Source organism: Dendrobates tinctorius, unplaced genomic scaffold (genome assembly GCF_039654945.1).
Source record: "Dendrobates tinctorius isolate UK_male_01 unplaced genomic scaffold, ASM3965494v1 ptg000455l, whole genome shotgun sequence".
Taxonomy (NCBI): domain Eukaryota; kingdom Metazoa; phylum Chordata; class Amphibia; order Anura; family Dendrobatidae; genus Dendrobates; species Dendrobates tinctorius.
In genome coordinates, this window is record NW_027362117.1 from 3,589,730 (window position 1) to 3,602,751 (window position 13,022).

Below are 13,022 nucleotides of genomic sequence, written 5' to 3' on the forward strand. Positions count from 1 at the left end.
AGTGACCAGGGACGGTAAGGTCCTACATAACGTTATAATGCAGGCAGGACTGACCGACGTTTTCACACAGGGTGGGCGACAGCCAAAATTCACGTATTCATGTTCCAACAGGAGCAGTAGGATAGATTTTGCTTTTGTCAGTCCTACTGAGGCTGTCGGCGCCCTGAGTGAGAAGGTCGTCCCTTACTCTGATCACCTTGCCTTGTGCTTCTCTTTGGGTTCCTCTAACCGTCCGGACATTGGTAGAGGGTTGTGGAAGCTCAATTTGTGACATCGGCGGCCGTGCCCGCCGATGCCCCTTTAGCGACGGCGCCCGCCGCAGCTCCCTCTCACCTGCGCCCCCCGGTTCGCGCGTTCCTCCGCGCTGCTTGCCGCTCTGCTGCGGGTGACCGCGGCGGCCTTAGGCCGCGCACGCGCGTTCCCCCGGCTTCTTCCGTTGGCAGGGGGCGTCGCTAGGGGAGGGTCTGTAGGGCGCACTTCTGGTCGCCGCATATATCAGGCGTCCGCTCTATTCTGAGGGCGCCTGATGATTGTTGTGACTCGCAGCACCCATCGGCCCTACCTTCTTCTGTGTACCCTGCCTACCCTTGCTGTTCCTTTGTCTGCCCTGTTCCTGGTCCGTGTCTGTCTGCCTGCCTCCTTCCTGTGGTCCTCGCTGTACCTTTCCTGTGGGCTCCCAGCCTCTTTCTACTGCCTCCACTTCGCTACTCCTGCTCTGTCTGCCAGTCCTCCGAGTCGTCCCTGCTGGCTCCGGCTGTCGCGGTTCCGCCCCCTGCGGTCTTGCCCCTAACGATCCCTGTATAGGGGTCGGTCTTCACCAGGTGTGCTCGGCCCAGGGGCTCCGGATCCGCGATCCAGAGGGTCCACTCTTGGACGTAATAGCCAGAGGCGTCACAGTATCATCAGGCCATGGATCCCGCCGGTGCCGCAGCCGCCACACAAAAGGAATTGCTGTTCCTTCGTGAAAATCAGAACCGGATAATGTCCTTTATGAAGTCTATGGACACCCGGTTGTCCGCCCTACAGACCTCTGACCCCGGGCACGCTCCTCTCTTAGTCAGCCTTCAACAGGAGCTCGCGCAGCAGCGCGACGCCCAATCCCACATCTTGGGTTACATGGCATCCGTGGATGACCGATTGCTGGCCCTGCAATCCTCTGCTGCCGCTGCAACTTCCTCCCCGGATGTAGCCCCTACTCCGGCTCCCCGTCTGGGTAAACCCCCCAGGTACGGTGGAGATCCCAAGTTATGCCGGGGTTTTTTAAATCAATGCAGGCTACATTTTGAGCTTGCCCCCCTTCAGTATCCTACTGACCGCGCCAAGGTGGCATTCGTTGTGTCCCATCTTGAGGGTGAGGCTCTGTCCTGGGTGAACCCCTTGTGGGAGAGAGATGACCCCGTAGTGCTAAATTTACAGACCTTCTTAGAAACCTTTCGCAAGGTATTCGATGAACCGGGTCGCTTAGCATCCTCCACTGAGGCCCTTTTTAACCTCCGCCAGGGTTCCCTCACAGTGGGGCAATACGCCATCCGCTTCCGGACCCTCTCTTCTGAGTTAGGGTGGAACAATGAGGCTCTAGTGGGAGCCTTTTGGAGAGGCCTCTCCAGCAAGATCAAGGATGAGCTTGCCGGGCGAGACACCCCCACCACTCTGGAGGACCTTATTTCGCTGGCCACTCGCATAGACCTACGCTTTCAGGAGCGCGCTAGAGAGGCAGTCGGAGAGAGAAGGTCCTTTAGGTTGTATCAGGCTCCTGTCCCCCGTTTCCCTGTATCTCCTGTTAGCGCCGCTCCTGAACCTATGCAGGTTGATCGGGTCAGACTGTCCGAGCAACACCGCAGGGAGAGGATGACCAAGGGCATGTGCCTGTACTGTGGAGGGGCCAACCATTTCGTGCGTTCCTGTCCAGAGAAGCCAGAGAGGTCGGGAAATGCCTCCACCTAGGTCAGGTAAGAGAGGACCCCCTAGGTGATCAAAATTCCTCTCTTCCCCTTACTCTTTCAGCTTTGCTAATTACAGGTCGGGGGCGTGGGTCTGTGGAGGCGTATGTGGACTCGGGTGCTGCCGGTAATTTCATCCGCCAGGAGGAGGTTGACAAATTCCAGATTCCGGTGTTGGTATTGAAGAACCCTCGCGCTATTTCCTCCGTTGATGGTAAACCTTTACCCGGACTCATCACCATGATTACCGTCGAAGTAGATCTTCAAATCGGAGCTCTCCACCTCGAAAAGATAGCCTTTTATGTCCTGCCACAATTAGCCCATGCGGTTCTCCTAGGACTGCCCTGGCTCAGACGGCACGAACCTGTGATTGACTGGCGCTCTGGGGAAGTTCTCCGTTGGGGGCACTCCTGCCAGGAGCACTGCCTACGGGCCCTCACACGTCCTCGTCCATGCTCGAAGCCCGCCGACCTCCCGGGCTTACCCGCACCCTATCACACGTTTGCCGACGTGTTCAGCAAGGAGGCGGATTCCTTACCCCCTCATCGCTCCTATGACTGCCCCATCGACCTAGTTCCTGGTGCCACTCCTCCCAGAGGGAGAACATATCCTTTGTCCCCAGCAGAGACCTCGGCTATGTCGGAATATATACAGGAAAATCTGGCCAAGGGATTCATCCGAAAGTCCTCGTCCCCTGCGGGCGCAGGTTTCTTCTTCGTCCGGAAGAAAGATGGGTCCCTGCGACCCTGTATTGACTACCGGGGCCTGAACAACATCACGGTCAAAAACCGGTACCCGCTCCCGCTGATTCCTGAACTCTTCGACCGCCTGAGGGGGGCCAGAATCTTCACGAAGTTGGATCTGCGGGGAGCTTACAACTTAATCCGAATCCGAGCGGGGGACGAGTGGAAGACGGCCTTCAATACCCGGGACGGCCATTATGAATACTTGGTCATGCCGTTCGGTCTCTGCAACGCTCCAGCGGTGTTTCAGGAATTCGTAAATGAGGTGTTCCGAGACCTACTCTATTCCTGCGTAGTGGTATATTTGGACGATATCCTCGTTTTCTCGACCGACCTCTCCTCCCACCGGAGAAGTGTACGCATGGTCCTGCAGCGCCTTCGAGAAAATCGTCTTTACGCCAAGATCGAGAAGTGCCTCTTCGAGCAAACAGCGTTACCCTTCTTGGGGTACATCATCACGGATTCCGGTCTTAAGATGGATCCGGACAAGCTGTCCGCGGTACTCCAGTGGCCTCGTCCGGTTGGCATAAAGGCCATCCAGCGTTTCCTCGGCTTCGCTAATTATTACTGGCAGTTTATACCCCACTTCTCTACAGTCACCAAGCCCATTGCGGTCCTGACCCGTAAGGGGACGAAGCCTAACGTCTGGCCCTCTGAAGCCGAGGACGCCTTTCTTGCCCTGAAACGCTCGTTTGCTTCTGCTCCGATTTTACACCGTCCTGTGGCCAGTAGGCCCTTCATTCTGGAAGTTGATGCCTCCTCCACTGGAGCTGGGGCGGTTCTCTCCCAACAGGCTCCATCTGGACGTCTTGTCCCCTGCGGGTTCTTCTCCAAAACCTTTTCTCCGGCGGAGTGCAACTACTCCATTGGGGACCGGGGATTATTGGCCATTAAAATGGCGCTGGAGGAATGGCGATATCTGCTCGAGGGGGCAGTGCACCCCTTTACTATCTTCACGGACCACAAGAACCTGGCCTACCTGCAATCTGCCCAGAGACTCAACTCCAGACAAGCCAGGTGGGCTCTGTACTTTTCCCGTTTTGAGTTCAAGCTCCATTTCCGGCCCGGCAGTAAGAACATCAAAGCCGATGCGCTTTCCAGGTCTTTGCAGCCTCCGGAGAGGGAGGAGGATCCATCGTATGTCATCGAGCCGGCTAAAGTTATCTCCGTGGCCCCCGTGAGTTTCTCTAACCCTCCGCCTGGCAAGACCTTCGTCCCTCCAAACAAACGCCTGGAAGTACTGCGCTGGGGACATTCTTCCAAGGTTGCTGGGCACGTTGGGATTAAGAAAACTCTTTTGCTTCTTTCCCAGTATTACTGGTGGCCCTCTCTCCACCAGGATGCTAAGGACTTTGTAGCCTCCTGCAGGTCTTGTGCTCTGAACAAGGTTCCAAGGACTCTCCCCTCCGGCCTCCTTCATCCGTTGCCTGTCCCAGAGGCTCCTTGGCAGCAAATCGCCATGGATTTCGTGACTGATCTCCCTCGCTCGGCTGGGTGTACTACCATCTTAGTCGTCGCTGACCGCTTTTCCAAGATGGCCCACTTTATTCCCTTGGTCGGACTGCCATCTGCCCCAAAGTTGGCCGAAATCTTTATCCACCACGTGTTCAGGCTACATGGCCTCCCTCTGCGAATCGTGACCGATCGAGGGGTCCAGTTTACTTCCCGATTCTGGAGGGCCCTCTGTCGGCTCCTGGGCACGTCTCTCGACTTCTCTTCAGCGTATCATCCTCAAACCAACGGCCAAGTGGAACGGATTAACCAAATTCTGACCACCTACCTACGCCACTTTTCTAACGCCCATCAGAATAATTGGGTCTCTCTTCTACCTTGGGCAGAATTCGCTCATAATAATCATTCCAGCGAATCAACGTCCAAGACACCGTTCTTTGTGGTAACTGGGCTAAATCCTGGGGTTCCATTGCCCTTTTCCGCATCGTCTGGAGTTCCTGCAGCAGACACTCTCGCCAAGGAGTTTTCGCAAATTTGGAAGGAGACCAGAGAGGCGCTCGAGCTAGCCAACGTCCGAATTAAGAAACACGCGGACAAAAGACGAAGGGATCTACCCCCGTACCAGCCCGGGGACAAAGTCTGGCTTTCTACCAAACATATCCGCCTGAAAGTCCCTGCTTACAAATTAAGTCCTCGGTACATCGGGCCTTTTGAAGTACTTGGGCGCATTAACAAGGTAGCCTACAAATTGAGGTTGCCGGCATCACTCCGGGTCCCTAACGCCTTCCATATCTCGCTCCTTAAACCTGTGGTCTTGAATCGGTTCCAACCAACCTCCATGTCCCCTCCCTCGCCAATTTGTTCTGACAATGTCTTTGAAGTAAAGGACATCCTGGCTATGAAAAGGGTCAAAGGTAAGACTCTTTTTCTTATCGACTGGAAGGGTTTTGGCCCAGAGGAGAGGTCCTGGGAGCCCCGAGAGAATGTCGATGCCCCCCTTGTCATGAAAAGATTTCTAACCAACCTCAGAAGGAGAGGGCATATGGGAGGGGGTACTGTGACATCGGCGGCCGTGCCCGCCGATGCCCCTTTAGCGACGGCGCCCGCCGCAGCTCCCTCTCACCTGCGCCCCCCGGTTCGCGCGTTCCTCCGCGCTGCTTGCCGCTCTGCTGCGGGTGACCGCGGCGGCCTTAGGCCGCGCACGCGCGTTCCCCCGGCTTCTTCCGTTGGCAGGGGGCGTCGCTAGGGGAGGGTCTGTAGGGCGCACTTCCGGTCGCCGCATATATCAGGCGTCCGCTCTATTCTGAGGGCGCCTGATGATTGTTGTGACTCGCAGCACCCATCGGCCCTACCTTCTTCTGTGTACCCTGCCTACCCTTGCTGTTCCTTTGTCTGCCCTGTTCCTGGTCCGTGTCTGTCTGCCTGCCTCCTTCCTGTGGTCCTCGCTGTACCTTTCCTGTGGGCTCCCAGCCTCTTTCTACTGCCTCCACTTCGCTACTCCTGCTCTGTCTGCCAGTCCTCCGAGTCGTCCCTGCTGGCTCCGGCTGTCGCGGTTCCGCCCCCTGCGGTCTTGCCCCTAACGATCCCTGTATAGGGGTCGGTCTTCACCAGGTGTGCTCGGCCCAGGGGCTCCGGATCCGCGATCCAGAGGGTCCACTCTTGGACGTAATAGCCAGAGGCGTCACACAATTCCAGTCTCCTGGATGATGCCTATGTTCAGAGCCGTGTTCACTCCCTTATCCAGCTTCATCTAGACAGGGTTGACTTCTATGACAACATGACCGACTGGTGGGAGGACGTCAAGGAGGATATCAGATCCCTCTTAAAGAGACTGTCAGTTAATAAAGGGAGGAGTAAGTATAGCCAGTACCTAAAGCTGCGCAAAGAATTGGAGTCACTGTATTCGGCGGGCGGGGATGACAAAGTAAAGATCGACCGGCTGAAATCTGAGATAAGGCAGTATCAGTACAGCAGGTATACCTCCCTGGTTCTTGAACGGGATTATGGGTCCTTAGGGGCCCCTGATCCCTTTGAGAATTGCAGGGAGAGGGTGGCCAAAAAAATGGTCACGGGTCTCACCGACTCCCAGGGTGTATTGCAGGATTCACGGGAGGGTATCCTGGAGGTGGTGAGATCTTACTATGCTGACTTGTTTCAGAGGAAAGTTTTGGATAAAGATAAGATGACTCAATTCTTGGAGGCAACTCCAGGGCCTGATACTAATGATCTGGACTTTTCTCCTTTGACAGCAGAATTAACGGTGGAAGAAGTTAAGGAGGCCATTGATAAGTTATATCTGAAGAAGGCACCAGGTCCAGATGGTATAACAGCAGAATTCTATAAGAAATTCAGAGACCTCCTGGCTCCAATTCTCGTGGATGTGTATAGAAATTGTCTAGAAAATCACCTGATGCCTCCATCCATGAGAGTGTCCTCGTTAATTCTGCTGTCTAAAGGTAAAGAGCCGAGTGACATCAAGAACTGGAGACCGATTGCCCTCTTGAATGTGGACAGGAAGATTCTAGCAAAGATCCTATTTTCTAGATTAGTCTGTTTGTCCCCGGCACTGTTGGCAGGCTCTCAGTTTGGCACAGTAAAAGGGCGGAACATCTCTGGAGCGGTCATCTCGATACGAGAGATGTTTGAGAGATGTAAAGCTCTGCGGTGTGGGAGATATGTTGTTAGTCTGGACCAGGCTAAAGCATTTGACAGGGTTGATCACGACTATCTGTGGGCCACTTTGTCAAAGTACGGTATTCTGGGACAATTTGTGGATTGGTTGAAGACGTTGTACAGAGAGGCGGTGAGCTTTCCTCTGATTAATGGTTGGCAGGGTGACACTTTTGGAGTTGGGGCGGGGGTGAGACAGGGCTGCCCACTGAGTCCTCTCCTGTATGTTTTTGCCCTAGACCCGTTTCTGAGGTCACTGCAGGAGTGCGATTTTCAGTGGGTGCCGGTCCCCCACTGCCCGCCTCTGAATGTTGTTGCCTATGCGGACGATGTGACGCTGGTGATCTCCAATCCTCGTGAGGTGCAGATGTTATCTGCGTCCATCAGAAGCTACTCAGAGGCCTCCGGGTCTCTGGTCAACCTTGAAAAGAGCCAAGCTCTGTGGACATTAGATACTGAGCCCAGCTTTGATCTGCCGCAGTTTTCCAAAGCCTCCACCCATATTAAGATCCTAGGGGTTAAATTTGGGAGGGATGATAATGCCACGCTAAATTGGGAGGAGAAATTGGAAACCGGAAATGCAAAGGTTCAGCGATGGAAGAACTGGAGGCTGACCTAGAGAGAAAGGGTCACAATGTTGAAGACTTACCTGGTCCCCGTTTTCTTGTATGTCTCTGTCGCTTTCCCTTTGCCAGAATCTTTCTCAGCGAGGCTCTTCAGCCTGTTCTTCCAGCTCTTGTGGGGGAATAGGATGAACCTGATAAAGAGGGGAATAACGTACCTACGGCGGAGAGAGGGTGGGCTGGATATGTTGAATCCAAGGGTTTTCTTTGACTCCTTGTTTATAAAGGTGAATTTTGGGAACATGGACTCAAACAGTAGCTCCCTGAGGGTAAATAGTATCAGGTACTGGATATTGCCTTTTGCAGAATCTTGGGTGCGAGGCGGCAGTCTCAAGAGGAGGAGATGGACAGGTGACCACCTCCCCCAGTATCTGGACTATGGACTGAAGTGTGTTAGGAGGTGGGGACTGGAGAGGTCTTACATTGAGAGCAGTACGAGAAGAGACCTGTATGCTCGTGTATGTAGGACTTTCTTCTACTCTCCACTGGCCCTGAGAGATTGTGTCACCACCACCCTGCAGGAAAGCCTTAGGTTCCTAAACGGGAAACGTCTTCCTCCTAAACTGTTTGATGTCACTTGGCTTTCACTGCATAGTCGGCTCTTTGTCAGAGGGAACCTGAAACATCTGTGTGTCTCTGATCGGAATTGTCCCCTTGGTTGTCAGCAGGAGGAGACTATGGAGCACTTTATATGTGATTGCTGGGGAGGGAGGAAGATCTGGGAGGAAGTGTCAGATAATCTAAAAATCCCCAGACTGCGGACTCTAAAGTATGCTGACATAATCTATGGTGTCCCCTCCACTGTTAGTGACATCAACAGAGAGACCATGTACATTATAATCAGTGTCATCAAATATTATCACTGGCACATGAGAACCCGGGTGTCACTGCACAATGAGCCATTCGATCATACCGCTGCAGCCAATCAGGTTATGTCAGAACTCCGGTGGATAAAATCACTAGAAGTTGGAAGGAGTCTAAGAAACACAACATTATGGAGAAACGTAAAATTCGGTTAGAAAATATGATAATGTTTTTTTGTTTTTTTTTTGTTTTTTTTCCCTCTAACTTTCTTTTTCCATCCCCAGGTGTGGACACTTTAATTTATTTATGAATATGATCTGATTATTAGTGCTGCGTATATATTACCTAAGTGGTTTATGTTTTGTAATACTGGATGATTTTTGTTTTATTATAATTGTATTTATGTTTGGGTTTTATAATAAAAATTGCCCCCTATATACAAGAATATAGCTACTATAATACTGCTCCTATGTACAAGAATATAACTACTATAATACTGCCCCTATGTTCAAGAAAATAACTACTATAATACTGCCCCTATGTACAAGAATATAACTACTATAATACTGCTCCTATGTACAAGAATATAACTACTATAATACTGCTTCTATGTACAAGAATATAGCTACTATAATACTGCCCCTATGTACAAGAATATAACTATTATAATACTGCCCCCTATGTACAAGAATATAACTACTTTAACACTGCCCCTATGTACAAGAATATAACTACTATAATACTGCTCCTATTTACAAGAATATAACTACTATAATACTGCCCCCTATGTAAAAGAATATAACTACTATAATACTGCTCCTATGTACAAGAATATAACTACTATAATACTGCCCCCTATGTACAAGAATATAACTACTATAATACTGCCCCCTATATACAAGAATATAACTACTATAATACTGCTCCCTATGCACAAGAATATAACTACTATAATACTGCTCCTATATACAAGAATATAACTACTATAACACTGCCCCTATGTACAAGAATATAACTATTATAATACTGCCCCCTCTGTACAAGAATATAACTACTAGAACACTGCCTCTATGTACAAGAATATAACTACTATAATACTGCTACTATGTACAAGAATATAACTACTATAATACTGCCCCCTATGTACAAGAATATAACTACTATAATACTTCCCCCTATATACAAGAATATAACTACTATAATACTGCCCCTATGTACAAGAATATAACTACTATAATACTGCCCCTATGTACGAGAATATAACTACTATAATACTGCCCCCTATGTACAAGAATATAACTACTATAATACTGCTCCTATGTACAAGAATATAACTACTATAATACTGCCTCCTATGTACAAGAATATAACTACTATAATGTTGCCCCCTATGTACAAGAATATAACTACTATAATACTGCCCCTATGTACAAGAATATAACTACTATAATACTGCCCCTATGTACAAGAATATAACTACTATAATGCTGCCCCCTATGTACAAGAATATAACTACTATAATACTGCTCCCTATGTACAAGAATATAACTACTATAATACTGCCCCCTATGTACAAGGATATAACTACTATAATACTGCTCCTATGTACAAGAATATAACTACTATAATACTGCCCCTATGTACAAGAATATAACTACTATAATACTGCTCCTATGTACAAGAATATAACTACTATAATACTGCCCCTATGTACAAGAATATAACTACTATAATACTGCCTCCTATGTATAAGAATATAACTACTATAATACTGCCCCCTATACACAAGAATATAACTACTATAATACTGCCCCTATGTTCAAGAAAATAACTACTATAATACTGCCCCTATGTACAAGAATATAACTACTATAATACTGCTCCTATGTACAAGAATATAACTACTATAATACTGCTTCTATGTACAAGAATATAGCTACTATAATACTGCCCCTATGTACAAGAATATAACTATTATAATACTGCCCCCTATGTACAAGAATATAACTACTTTAACACTGCCCCTATGTACAAGAATATAACTACTATAATACTGCTCCTATTTACAAGAATATAACTACTATAATACTGCCCCCTATGTAAAAGAATATAACTACTATAATACTGCTCCTATGTACAAGAATATAACTACTATAATACTGCCCCCTATGTACAAGAATATAACTACTATAATACTTCTCCTATGTACAAGAATATAACTACTATAATACTGCTCCTATGTACAAGGATATAACTACTATAATACTGCCCCCTATGTACAAGAATATAACTACTATAATACTGCCCCCTATACACAAGAATATAACTACTATAATACTTCTCCTATGTACAAGAATATAACTACTATAATACTGCTCCTATGTACAAGGATATAACTACTATAATACTGCCCCCTATGTACAAGAATATAACTACTATAATACTGCTCCCTATGTACAAGAATATAACTACTATAATACTGCTCCTATGTACAAGAATATAACTACTATAATACTGCCCCTATGTACAAGAATATAACTACTATAATACTGCTCCTATGTACAAGAATATAACTACTATAATACTGCTCCCTATGTACAAGAATATAACTACTATAATACTGCCCCTATGTACAAGAATATAACTACTATAATACTGCCCCTATGTACAAGAATATAACTACTATAATACTGCCCCCTATGTACAAGAATATAACTACTATAATACTGCTCCTATGTACAAGAATATAACTACTATAATACTGCCCCCTATGTACAAGAATATAACTACTATAATACTGCTCCTATGTACAAGAATATAACTACTATAATGCTGCCCCCTATGTACAAGAATATAACTACTATAATACTGCCCCTATGTACAAGAATATAACTACTATAATACTGCTCCTATGTGCAGGAATATATGTGCTATAATACTGTGGTTATATGAACAGCACAGTTGGTAGACTTTCCTATATTACGGGTGTGTTGTGCATCTTCGTCACATATGATCGCTTTTCCCTCCTATGTGCTATGGGTAATGACCTGTATAATGTATCCGCGCCTTCTCCACATTTACAGCGCACACATCTGTCCTTGGTGAATAGTGAATTGTAAATGTCGCCCTCACACACTATACTGCTATACAGCGGCTGATTAATGCCATTCCCTGAAGATTACAATCAATGCCGGTTAGAGGACTCAAATCTTGTCTGCTAATTGTCAGGTCACCTCATTAAATGAGTCTTGATTACTAATAATGTGGTTATTTTCTGCGGCGACTCCTTGGCTGCCACCTCCTTGGTTTGCAGCCTCTTTGCCGTTACTTTGATGCAGTCCACCCCCTCCGGACCACCAGGGATGTGTATGGGAGGATTTGCGAGTCCCTGCTCTCCTGTGCGGAGTGTACACAGACGATGATCTTGTACTTGTGCTAATTTGTTGTGATGCTGATTATGTACACAGCACATTACAGTATAAATGCTCCAGCCCCGGTAATTACCGGCCCCCTGCTGCTCCGGCGCTCACGCACAAAGCCTCGGCAAACACAACTTTATTCTTTTCTGATTACCTTCATTTCTGAGAATGTGATGCAAATTGGATGCCGAATCAAGATCTGGCCCGGACTTCATATTTTTTGAGCCAAAAGATTAAAAATTCTCATTGGCATGGATAAGAATTGTCAAACTATGCAATAATTAATACTGCCTCATGTGCCAGTCTGGTCTGAAATCAATTGAATATGGTATTTATGTACCTTTTTCTTATGCTTATGCACGGAATGGCAGCATTATTCAGGCACTCTGACCTGTATTCATGGGTGGCAGGTATCATGCACATACAGGTCCCACAACTGTAATATCGAAATAATATCACCATTACCGATGTCTGATAGTGGGGTCTTATGGTGCATAAATACACTACCGCTCAAAAGTTTAGGGTCACTTAGAAATTTCCTTATTTTTGAAAAAAATGCACAGTGTTTTCCAATGAAGCTAACATTAAATGATTCAGAAATACACTCTATACATTGTTAATGTGGTAAATTACTATTCTAGCTGCAAACGACTGGTTTGTAATGCAATATCTTCATAGGTGAATAGAGGCCCATTTCCAACAACCATCACTCCAGTGTTCTTATGGTACTTTGTGGTGTTTGCTAACTGTGTAACAAGGCTAATGGATGGTTAGAATACCCTTGAAAACCCTTGTGCAAGTAAGTTAGCACAGCTGAAAACAGTTTGGCTGATTGGAGAAGCAATAAACCTGACCTTCCTTTGAGCTAGTTGAGAATCTGGAGCATTACATTTTTTGGTTCCATTAAACTCTCAAAATGGCCAGAAAAAAAGAACTTTCATGTGAAACTCGACCGAAATTAAGGCTATTCCATGCGAGAGATTGCCAAGAAACTGAAGATTTCCCACAACGGTGTGTACTACTCCCTTCAGAGGAGAGCACAAACAGGCTCTAACCAGAGTAGAAAGAGAAGTGGGAGGCCCCGCTGCACAACTGAGCAACAAGACAAGTACATCAGAGTCTGTAGTTAGAGAAATTGACGCCTCACAGGTCCTCAACTGGCAGCTTCATTAAATAGTACACACAAAACGCCAAAGTCAACGTCTACAGTGAAGAGCGGCTCCGGGATGCTGGCCTTCAGGGCAGAGTGGAAAAGAAAAAGCCATATCTGAGACTGGCTAATAAAAGGAAAAGATTAATATGGGTAAAAGAACACAGACATTGGACAGAGGAAGATTGGAAAAAAGTGTTATGGACAGATGAACCCAAGTG